General features: G+C 45.1%; 1 long non-coding RNA gene across 1 annotated transcript; it reads left to right on the plus strand.

Moving 5' to 3' along the window:
* Positions 1-1,617: 1,617 nt before the first annotated feature.
* Positions 1,618-8,915, plus strand: LOC308573613. The gene is made up of 3 exons (XR_014002142.1): positions 1,618-2,025; positions 5,042-5,197; positions 6,731-8,915. It is a non-coding gene; the product is annotated as an uncharacterized lncRNA (long non-coding RNA).
* Positions 8,916-12,276: the final 3,361 nt, after the last annotated feature.

Raw genomic sequence — 12,276 nt, forward strand, 5'->3', positions numbered from 1 at the left:
TTTTCCTCCTTCTGCTGATCTGCTGGAGTTCTCCTTCCACCACCACCACCCCTTTGGATAATGGGGTTCAGTCTCCGTCAGCCCCAGACCTCGGGGTTTGGCTGTTAGCTCTGCTGTTGACTCCCTTCTTCTTTCCACAGTTCTGCTCTGCGGAGGCTGGCACACTGAGCGCAGCGCCGGAAGAGCCGTCCTTCTCGATTCTTGCAAGCTGTGGAGAAGGACGGTTTGGAAGTTGGGGGTCGGGGAGATAGCTGACGCCCCCTCCAGAGCCTGCCGGGCTCAGCAGGATTTTGCCCTTCCGCGTTCTGTATAGCTGTCCACACAGAGGAAGCAACATAAAGCCTTCTCTCTTTTTGAAAATAAGCTTTATTGATTTATCATAAACATACTGTATGCACAAACTAACACATAACACATACAAACGAAAACAAAACCACACACGGAGCATATTCAGTATTTTTTAAAAAAATACAGAGATGCAGTTAACATATAGCCAAGAGTCTTTATAGCCCAACCTGAAGGAGGAGTAAGTCATGGGAGGACTTATAAGACTCTATTTATTCCTGTATTCAAAAAATGGAGACCAGCCCGCTTCAAAACTGTCCGATTTGGCTTCGCCCCACACCCCAAGTCTGTGTCTGACCAGACCGTCAAATAAAGCGATGTTCCATACAAGCCAAACGTGACAAAAGTGCCAGCCTTTGGTGCGCAATTTCTTCCACATTCTTCCGCATAGGAACTCTTGATTATTTTCAGTATGGGCTATTGCCAATCTGGCTGCGGATAGCAGCGACAGAAGCACCAGATTTTTAAAATAAGTTATAGGAAGACTGGCATCGTTCTCTAAAGAAAGAAGGACCATAGAAGATCTGGAGGCAAATGTTGCAGAGTAATAGCTGCTGTACTTGAGAAAACCCCGCGTGAAGTTTTCTGAAGAAGCCGCTTTCTGCACACCAGGGCCTTGATCCGCCCCAGAGCCGAGCTACTCTTTCTCAAACACCCGAAGCTTCTCCGTCCCTTTGGGTTTTTAAGCCCATTCGTTTCTCGGTCTGTCTGTCTCTCTCACGCTCGGCTTTCTTTGTTCTAACGGAGCTCGGGCATAGCTGTCAACTTTTTCCTTTTCTTGCGAGGAATTCTATTCGGAATAAGGGAATTTCCCTTAAAAAAAAGGGAAACGTTGACAGCTATGAGCTCGGGAAAGTGATCCGGCCCTTTGCTTCGGTATCGTTACACGTAGGACATTCTTGCTTGAAAAGAACAATCCAGAAGTTCCTGCAAAAGGGATCCATTCTCCTCTCCTCCCCCCGCTTGCGTAATCTACTAGATTCCTCAGCTCTGGACCTTCTGAGGGCAGGATTTCCTCTTTGCTCAAACCTGACCCGTTTTGCCACTTCGCAGGGCGAAGACAGGCTGATCCTAACTCTCTGCCACTGGCCCAGAAGACCGACCTGCGGGCGACATTGTCTTCTGCCAGTCAGAGGGACCTCAATGACAGGACGGCCCGGGAAGAGTTCAGAGAGAGTCCGTATCGCCAGCAATACTATACCAAAGGGTCAACGAAAGGAAATTCTTAATTACAGCAGTTTATTATTATTATTCATTAAATTTGCATACCGCCCTTGACCCGAAGGTCCCAGGGCGGTTCACAACAGAAAGATACAAAATGAGAATACAAGATACATAATAAAACAATAACAACCCCCCCCCAGCCACAAACAAATTTCAAAAGCAATAGAATGTTAATCTTATGATGGTTCCCTATTAAGACATCCATGAAGAAAGCTGTCAGGAAAAGTATTGGTGTCTTCTAGTCTGAATGGTCTGGTTTGTATCTGCGTCTGTCCGCCGCTAACAGAGAGACATTATTCATGACGTCACAAGCAGCAGATCAGCCTTGAAAACCAGTCTCCGTTTACTGCCACGTGCTGCTGCTGCTGCTGCTGTTGCCACTTAGGGAGAGAACTGAGGGTAGAAGGACTCCATGCTGCGATTCCTTACTTCCCAGCTTCAACAGTTGCAAATCAGGTGCTTTATATTTGCACGTGCCAGAAATAATAATAATAATAATAATAATAATAATAATAATAATAATAATAATAATAATAATAATAATAATAATAATAATAATAATAATTTATTTATACCCCGCCCATCTGGCTGGGCTTCCCCAGCCACTCTGGGCGGCTTCCAACAAAATATTAAAATACAGTAATGCATCAAACATTAAAAGCTTCCCTAAACAGAATCTTTTGTCTCGTAAAGGCTGGGCGAGCGCTGGGCTTCCAGCAACCAGGAAACTAAGACGACGAGAAGGTAGAAGACCACCACTCCTACCACTGTGCTGGCTGGAGTGGTGGTCTTCTGGCTTCTCGTCTTGTGTGGAAGACGGGGGGGGGGCATCAGCATTCTGCCAGAGCCACGTGGCCTCTGCTCACTGAGAGAGACAGGTGAGATGCGGTGCAAAAAGGAGTCCCTTGGCCGCCCAGCTGCTACTCATCAGCTCTGCTGAGACAGCCACATCGCTTGCTCTTTGTCTCCTGCGAGGATTGTACTCTGGTCGTCCGTGTGGTTTTGGTCAGAAAGGGGCTTACCTCCTGTTGCTTGGAAACCTCAATATGTGGTGCACATGATGCACTTCAAGAAAGGAGACATGGTCATGTCACCCAATCATTCATCCTGGTTGCTTCTAGTGATGTTTTAAAAACAGACTTAGCAGCTGGATCCTAGTACAGTGGTCCCTCTGGTTACAAACTTAATTCATTCCAGAGGTCTGTTCTTAACCTGAAACCGTTCTTAACTTGAGGTACCACTTTAGCTAATGGGGCCTCCCTCTGCCACCTGCACATGATTTCTGTTCTCATCCTGAGGTAAAGTTCTTAACCCGAGGTACTACTTCTGGGTTAGCGGAGTCTGTAACCCGAAGTGTTTGTAACCCGAGGTTACTGTACTTGTCTCCCAATTGCTAGGTCACTGGGCCCCCTTTTGTCTGGAGGAATCCAATGTAGGGCTAAGTTAAAGTTGCTTCTTCTCTTCCTCACTCCTCCGGTGAAAAGTTTTGCGCCAGTGGAACATTGTTGCACAATAGAATGCAGAAGCAGGTTGCTATTAATGTTTGTTGCACAACAGATTTAGCCCTTGTGCCACGAGTTCTATTAGCACAACTGTTGCGCTGGATACCTCTTGCATTGGAGCCCTTCGGCTTGTAGACACAGAGCACTGGATTCAGCCTATAGTAACTAACAAATATCAGCCATACCTAGCTAGCTAGCATTTTCTGTGTCTGTGTTTCTGGTTTTAAAATAACTTGATTAAGTGCACCTTTTGCCATGAAAGCAATCGCACCCTCTGCCTCCTAAGCTTTAACACACCACCAGTGTCATGCTACTAGACAGTTCCATGGTACTGAAGGAGGTAGCTTATCTTCAGGCTGACAATGCCTGGTAACAGAATTAGACCATTGAAACCTAAATGTGTGGGAGAAATATGAGAGTAAACAGGCTGTGAAACCTTTTTAGCAGCGTAAAAGCACATATGTGCTTTTGCAGCTTACTTGAAGCTAGTATTTAGGCAATTCCTAAAAATTTTATTCTTGTTTGTGGTCTGCTGACCTTCCCTTCTTTGTCACCCATTGCTAAGAATGAACCACACATTTTAGTATGATAAACAAAAGGGTTTACTTACATTTAAGTGCAGGCAGCAAATACATCATAGTAGTAGTATGCAGGTAAAATTACTTCTTAGTTATAAAATACAAAAGGCGTTTCCAAAATGGAGTCTGGGCTCTGAGCAGAGCCCAGGCATGTGTGTCTGCTTCCATTGCTGGCTTGAAAGAAGAGAGAAAGAGCTCAGACAGGGAGGAAGTACATAAGATTATCTCCTTTGTTAGAAATTCCCACCAAAGCACTAAGGAAGTGACCTTATACAGTCCCTTCTATATTGATTCAGGAACTCTGAGCATCAGCCCCTCATCTGCCTGTCTGGCAATCATGCATTTGTGATTTTGACTGGAAATCCCACACTTTTCAGCATGGCTGGTGTTCAAGTCCCACTGCAAGGGAAGGTCACAGCTGATTCAAGTGGGGCATGACGGGCACTGCTGGTCAGATGGTTGGCACTGTGGACTTTAAGCCCTGCTTTTGGCAGGAGTCAGTTTCCCTTGGCAGCACCAGTTAAGACTGAAACCTAGTCCTAGTGGGGCTTGCTTTTGGTACCAAGTATAAAAGGTGCTGAGGACAAGCCCCACTTGTCAGGGACCCACTGAGGAGCTTGTCTTTACTTGCTTCACACAAGATATCATAAATGATTTCATGTGTATGCATGACTTGGGGGAAATGGCCTAATGGACCAAATTAATGACGGGACTCATTTTGCTGGGCGTTTCCCATCACTGCTCTAAGGCTTGCATGGTTAGGAGAAAGAATGAGCTCAACCTTGTTGGTCACTGGAAAGTTGTCTGCACTCATTGCTACATGTGTCAAATGTGGATACCCTCCCCCCCATTTGTTCCAGCCTCATAAAGCTCCCATTTCTGCCCCTGACCATTTCCCCTCCTCCTCCTCAATGGGGGAAAGTGTCAGCAGTGCTAATCTCCTTCTGGCATCCCTTGGCTTTTGGAGTCTTCAAGCTTCACCTTTGACATATCCTTCTATGCAACGGGAAACAACCTCTATCTACTGACCACAGCAAGCTGTCGCTATCGCAAGCACAGCAAAGAAGTCTTTTATCAGCTGTGAATAAATAGCCCTTGCAAAACCCAGAGGCTGGAAAGGCCCGCAGATTTCAGAGAGTTGCACAATACCCAGGCTTCACTTCCATTGAACTGGCTTGCCTTGCCCTCCACTACCCCTTTGTCTTTGCACTGTTTGACCTGCCTTCACACACACACACACACACACACACACAGAGAGAGAGAGAGAGAGAGAGAGAGAGAGAGAGAGAGAGAGAGATTCTGTTTCCCCTGTGCTGTGGCTGTAATGATAATGAATAATAATAACCTGGATGTTTTGTTTCCTTGCTGTTCTTTTAAACCTGCCATCAATAGAAATTCACATAGCAGCATTGATCAGTTTCAAGCAGAGGAACTGCAGGCTCTGGCTGGTCACTCCACTTGGGTTTGGCAGCAGAGAAATTCAAAGCTTCTGCATTCAAGCTTAATCAGGTTCTTCTTAAAGCTGATAATCAGAGACCCTCAAACAAGGTAAGGACATTCTAGTAAATGCATTGTATTTCACTACCAAAATAGAAATTGGTCCAAGCAACCAAGTGAGAAGTTTGTGCTCTTGGATCAGTCCCATAAGAGACAACATCAAGACTAAAATATTACAAAGGCACCATTTCTTCCCCAAATTAGCCTCACCATTGGGCAGTAGTCAAGAATACTGCTAATGAGCTTCAGCCTTGAACATTTACCAAAACAATTTTCATCAGCATGGATCACAGCTCCTTGCCTCCTTAACATGGAGGGTGAGAGAACAAATGGGTATCTCCAAGAACAGGTACCATGGCCTGGGCACCATGGGACCAGGACAAGAGACACAGAAGGACACAATTCCAGCAGCTGTATCCTTTCGCCAGTTTGGCCAGGGAAACTCAATGGCTGAAGCTGTCAGTTACCACCACCCTCTTGCCTGGAGGGGATGGACCTACTACCCCCACCCACAGGAGGCTTTGTGTACAAACAAACAAACAAACAAACACATACACAACAGTTGGAGAGTGAAGGAGTTAGTTTGGGGGAAGGGAGCACAATTTGTTTTCTGAGTGAAAGCAACTGTTTGTGAAAAACTAACCTGTAGAGAAACTTACTTGAAATGCAAATTGTATGAAAAATCCACTTTTAAAATAACATCGACTGCAAGAATCTCTTAAGGGTCTTTGCAGATGTTCTGCATGTGCTCATGATGGTGCCTGCTTTCCTACATGTGTGTGTGATTTATTATTTATTGATCAGGTTTTATAGCTACAGAGCTCCACAATATACTCTTGTGGATGTTTCCATCTCTTCCTGAGGAAGAATCAGCTCAGCTTTGGCTACGGGGAAGCCCACCTCACCAACATTTCACAATTATTGTTAAGTGTATCAGCAAACATTTAGATAGGGAATGATGATGATCTCGTACCTTACAGAAGGGTGGGTTACAATAATGTAAAAATGCAATATTAAAATGTCGAAACAATTCATAATCAGAAGAATACGTTGAGTTCTAAAATATCTCTCTCAGATGTCAAAGGGCAGAGAAGTGTGTCTTCAGCAAATGACAAAAACTATACAATGGAAGTGCAAGGTGTACATCTGTGAGGAGGTAAATCCATAGCAAATGCCCTCTCCTGAGTGTCCCCCCGCCCCCCCAAAAAAAAACCACCAAGGGAGATGGAATTACCATAAGGCCCCCTCTGCTGATTTTTACACCTGAGGTGGTGTATAGAAAAGGAGCTGATGTATATTTGTGGTTTTAGGTGCTTAGGACTTTAAACACTAATGTGAGCAATTTGAATTGGCCCCCAAATCAAAAGGAACCCCAGCCTGGCTCCTGCACTGTTAGACCAGCTGGCATTTCTAAGTTGTTCAAGGGCTGTTCAGAATTGAGTGTATTGCAATAATCCAATCTGAAAGTTACCAGATCATAGAGCACGGTGACCCAGTCACTTTCATTCAAAAGGTGCCAATAGAGTTCTCCACTTAAAATGTTGGTTCCAGGAGTGACCCAAACAACAGACCTGCTTCTTCTAGGGCAGTACAACCCCACGCAGAACAGGCATCTCCCCACCTCTTGGACCCAAGAACTTAGGAAGCATAACATCTTCATCTTATCAGGCTTCAGCTTCAGTTTATTGGCCTATATCTAGCCCATCACTGCTTCCAAGCACAGGTCTATCACCTGAGCCACCTCTCCTCACTCAGGTGGAACAGAGAGAGAGAGGGGGTGCTGGGTGTCATCTGTGGTGCCTCATTCCAAATTTCCTGATGACAATAGATGTTTAACCAGCATGAGGGACAAGATGGAATCCTGTTGGACACAACAGGACGACTCCCATGGTGCTGAGCAATAGCCCCCTATTCACTACTTTCTGGAAACACCCCCCGAAAGAACAGAAATATAACCACTGCCCCAAAACCCCCACCTCCTGGAGCCACTCTAGAAGGATAATGAGGTAAATGACATCAAAAGCTGCTGAGAGGTCAAGGAGAACAAGCAGACACAATCACACACTACTGACACAGATCATCAGCCAGGAGGACCAAGGCAATTTCAAAATGAAACTGAAATGAGTCCAGATAATTAGCTTCCTCCAAGCTTAACTGCAGTGGGTCACCCCACACTCTTGAGCACCTTGCCCCCAAAGGGGATATTCACCACCAGGAAATCATTGTCAAGTGCTCTGAACTCTAATGAGCCCCCCCCCACTCTCTCTCTCTCTGATGAGGAAGAGGACGCTGCCCAATTGTTTATTTATACATGTTAATTAATTTTACCATATGCAGCTCTAAATTTGCGGACATTCAGAAGACAAATATTTAAAAATACTTAAAAGCCAGGACAGAATGCAATAAAGGTACACACAAAAATGTAGAAGTAATACCTAATTGTTCTGCTTAGTTTAATGCAGGATCACATCTTAATGTGAAATATGCAGTCTGACAGAAGCACAGGGCAGAGCGGGGAGCAAGGGGAATCTGCCCCAGGATAAGAATGAATTAGTCTCAAGGGGTGATATTCAGCCCATGGAGTTCTGAAAATTTAGCCACATCCTAACAACTAATACCCTTTCTTTCTTTCTTTCTTTCTTTCTTTCTTTCTTTCTTTCTTTCTTTCTTTCTTTCTTTCTTTTATGCCTTCTTCTCACCTATCCCTGATGGAAGTGTTTCCCCTTTTATTTATTTGTTATTATTATTAAATTAATAAACATACATAAATGTGCACCCCACCACCAAGACTATTCCATTATAACTCTCCAACCTTCCAAAATTTTGACACCTCTTGAGCTGGTTTAGCCCTTTCCATTTTAACAGTACAAATTTTACGAACACCCTCCATATTTCTTCAAAATCATTTCTCCTACATATTCCCCCTTCTTACCTCAATGGCACATGTTAATTTATCATTAATCGCTATATCCCAAACAAACCTCTTTGTACCATTATTCCAGTTTACATTCTGCTTGCCCCTTCCACTTCCTAGCTATCATAATTCGTGCAGCTGTCAATAATAACGAGGTTCTCTTAAGAAGGGGAGGCACCACTAGCTCCTTCAAGGTGGATGGTACCTCCCTGCCCCATTTTGGGGAGCTCTGGTGAACTAAGATGGACAAGGATACAGAGGGCAGGTGGTTGGCTGCACTCCTACAAGGAGTGAGTCTTCATCCTCAGGCTGCAATAACTGAAACTGATCCTGTACAGATGGAACAGGTAATGCTCTGGATATCTCTGTAGGACTTACTTTAACTGTGGCATCCATTTCTGCCTGGATCTGAACAACCTTTCCCCTAAAGCAGGCATGTCCAAAGTCTGTTTTGGGGGCCTAATCCGGCCCACCAGTCAGTTTAATCCAGCCCCTGTGGCAGTTTATTTCCTGGGGTAAAATCCTAAAAAAACCTCAACAACTTCAATCCTAAGAAAAAGGTCAACAACCTTGATTGGCCCTTTAGTCAGCCCTCATGGCCCTTCACTTCATCAGATCTGGCCCTCTTTGAAGAAAGTTTGGACACCAGTGCCCTAAAGTGCTTTGCAAAATTGTCATAGCAAGCTTCAGTAGGGGGCCAGAGCAATGCTTTCCCAATCAGATGGCAAAATCCCATTCTTCACTTGAAACAGCTCTGCCTGATACAATGGTGGTGAAAAAGTAAGCTTTCTTCACCACCAACAACATAGTTAAGAGCTATAATGTGCTCTTATCCATGTTCAGTCAGCTTCAGATGGGCATGAGCCAGTGTAGTGTAGTGGTTAAGAGTGGTAGTCTCGTAATCTGGGGAACCGGGTTCGCGTCTCCGCTCCTCCGCATGCAGCTGCTGGGTGACCTTGGGCCAGTCACACTTCTCTGAAGTCTCTCAGCCCCACTCACCTCACTGAGTGTTTGTTGTGGGGGAGGAAGGGAAAGGAGAATGTTAGCCGCTTTGAGACTCCTTAAAGGGAGTGAAAGGCGGGATATCAAATCCAAACTCTTCTTCTTCTTCTTCATTTATGTGGGAGATTGCAGTCAAACTAAACAAATGCATACCCTTGCTAGTTAGTAAGTTTAAGGGCAAACAACCAGAGCAGCTTGATTGGCAGACTCAAACCATAGGAATGTAACTGATGGAGAGAGAGAGCTCTGTGTGATGTCATTTCCCCTGTTTCTAGTAATGGGAAGAAACAGGAGATATAAACCCTTTCCCTGTTGTTTTCTCTCTGTGTGTCTTCTTTTCACCATGATTCTGATGCTGATTGGACATGTTCCTGGGATCCAGGTACAAAGATGGACTTTAGAAACTAACCTCTGTATTGTTGTAATTAAGAATGCTGTACCTGCATATTTTTTACTGCTGCCTTTGCTATGAACCAATGCAAGAACATTAAGTAAGAAAACACTATTTTTAAGACTTACTTCATAAGTTGTTGCCTGATTCTTTGTTATGCAAGGTAAAAAAAGGAAAGCTAGCTTATAAGCTGCAATTGCTCAGAATAAAAGGAGGCTTTGTGGCTTATTTTCCTAAGATTTCATGCTGTCAAGATGGATTTTTAAAACTCCGTTTAAACCCACACACCTGGGAGACTGGAGGGATAAATTTTAATTAATATATCCACTCCACAACTTACACCACCTATTTTGCAGCCATTGGCCCTCCTGTTTCATCAGATACAGGTCACTCCAATGTGCTCTGCATGCTCCACTGCAACAGGGATCGCACTCAGGAGTAACTGAATCAATGGTCCTATGCACCTCACCATTCCATAGTGAGACAAGTCTCAACAGAAATGCCAGCCATGTCAACTGGAAAATCCCCCAAAGAAATCAGGAATCCATCAGATGCTGTAAGTCTCTGTGGTACAGAGCATGGAGAGCGGTCCCCTTGAAACATTCAATCCAAATGTCACCAGGGAGTGATCCATCCATGACAACAGACAATAGTAGCCATTCAATATTTGGATTTTGCAAATGGTTTTGAGGAAGCCTCTCATCAACTGCTCCTAAGAGAAACCACATGGCTCTCTTATGGATCAGTAACAGCTTAAATTGTACAGTGTAGCAGCAAAAATTAAACCGACTGTTTTCCTAATAGAAGGGAGTGTGGTATTCAACTCATGCATACATGACATGGAATTCAAAGCTGATGGCAAAGAACACCAACTTGGCCACTGTGGGAAGGACATTGCAAGACAATAGTCAATGCAAATAAGTACAACATGGTGCAGGCAAAATAAACAAGCCCATACTTCACATTATGCTGATGGGGTCTGGACTGCCTGTCTATACAGGAAATCGGTCTTGCGTTTCTGAAGGGAGGATCACTGAAAACAATGCAATACAGCACAGCAGTGAAAAAATAGAAAACTGAGGCTTTCATAGAGGACACAGGGCCGGCCCAACCAAGAGGCAAACTGAGGCGACTGTGATTGCCTCAGGCAGCTGGATCCACTGGGGCAGCAGATCCCCAATGACTACCCTTTTTACCCCTTTGTCCCAATGTAGATTTACCCTCACCCCTTCTTCTCTGGCAGGGAGGAGGCACCATTTTGGGGTCCATCTCAGGTACTCTTTGGCCATCCCTGGGATAACAGGTCTAGCACAGCCATTGGCCATGACCCTTAACTGACTTGGAGCCCCCCATCCACACCAAATGCTCTTATTGTCCAACTGAAAACCTTGTGCTCTCAAAATTTCCTGGTTGCCCCATTGTTGTGCTCATAACATAAATGTGTTCCACATGTGGAATGTCCCCTTTTTGCTGTTGCAAAAGGAAAAGTGCTATGGATGCCACATGGCAGCATCACACACCCCACATACACTGGTGCCCATGCAGCAGAGACTGGCCCAGTAAGGAGAATGGGGGCACTGACCCACCAGCCTCAATTTGCCCTCAGCCAGCCCCCTTCCACCTTCCTACAATCAGCCCAGGAGGTGGTCCTGGCTGGCAGCTTCCTCTTCCTTCTCATGCCCATGCAATGGATTGGGTTGGCCCCCCCACTCTGAATGCACCCGCTCCCTGGGAGACTAGCAGCCAAACTTAACAAATGCACATTCTTGCTAGTTAGCATGAGAAGGGGCCAGGCCCACAGAGCAGTTTTACTGATAGGCACTCAGACCATAGAAATGCAATTGGTAGAGAGGGCTCTGTGTGACGCCATTTCTCCTCCTGGAAAGGAAGAAGCATATAGCAGTTCCTGTTCCTCTCTCTCCCTCCCTTTGATCAGCACTGGATGCAGACATTCCTCTGCTTGCTCCAGCTTCAAGGCATCTGGCTGAAGCTGGTTATACTGCAAATATAAGTGCTTTGCCTGCACAGTTTTTAATGCTATTCTTGCTGTAAACCAAAGTAAGTAAATCTTATTTTTAAACTTACTTCACAAGTTATTGCCTGATTCTTTGTTAAGTGGGGTAAGAATGGGGAAGCCAGCTTACTTCATAGATGGACTTACTCAAAACAAGGTTTTACAGCCTGATTCCTATGCTTTAAATTTTGCTGCCAATGAAGGGAATTTTGAAACTCTGTACAACCCACACATGTGGACACCTGGAGGAATAAATTGCAATTAATATATCCTCTCCTACCCATTAAAGCCCATCCCACATGTTCCTCCACCCCAACTGAAGCACCTTTGCAAAGAGAACTACACTTCCCAGGATTTCCTGGAGGGGAAAGTCATGCGTTTCAAAGTTGGCTGAAAACTCTTTAAATATGTAAGGTGGTGACAGCAAAGGTTCATTCCTCCAACCTGGCGCTCTGAATCAAAAAACGTTTCCCATAGTGTTACGAGTTTGTCTGGGAGGAAGTGCGCTGTGCAAGGTCCTTCCAACCCTAGGTCAGCCCCTGGAAGCCCTGATATCTCGCACCGCTTGGTTTAGAGACAGGTTGGTGGACTCAGGAAGCAAATCAGACCCGCGAGAAAGCTGCGATGACTTCTTTTCAGGGCTCTTTCTAGTGACAGAAAGGGGCAGAGACCAACCACAAGCCGCCCCCGTGAGATGGAGGAGTGGATGTCTGGACGTTTGTGAGCCTGTTGCAGCCCCAAGCCTACCCCATGGGGTTGTTGTGAAAATAAAGCAGGGGAGGGGTGGCAGGTACCCCCGCACTATTTGG

This window comes from Podarcis bocagei (genome assembly GCF_964188305.1).
Source record: "Podarcis bocagei genome assembly, chromosome: 14".
NCBI classification, from domain to species: domain Eukaryota; kingdom Metazoa; phylum Chordata; class Lepidosauria; order Squamata; family Lacertidae; genus Podarcis; species Podarcis bocagei.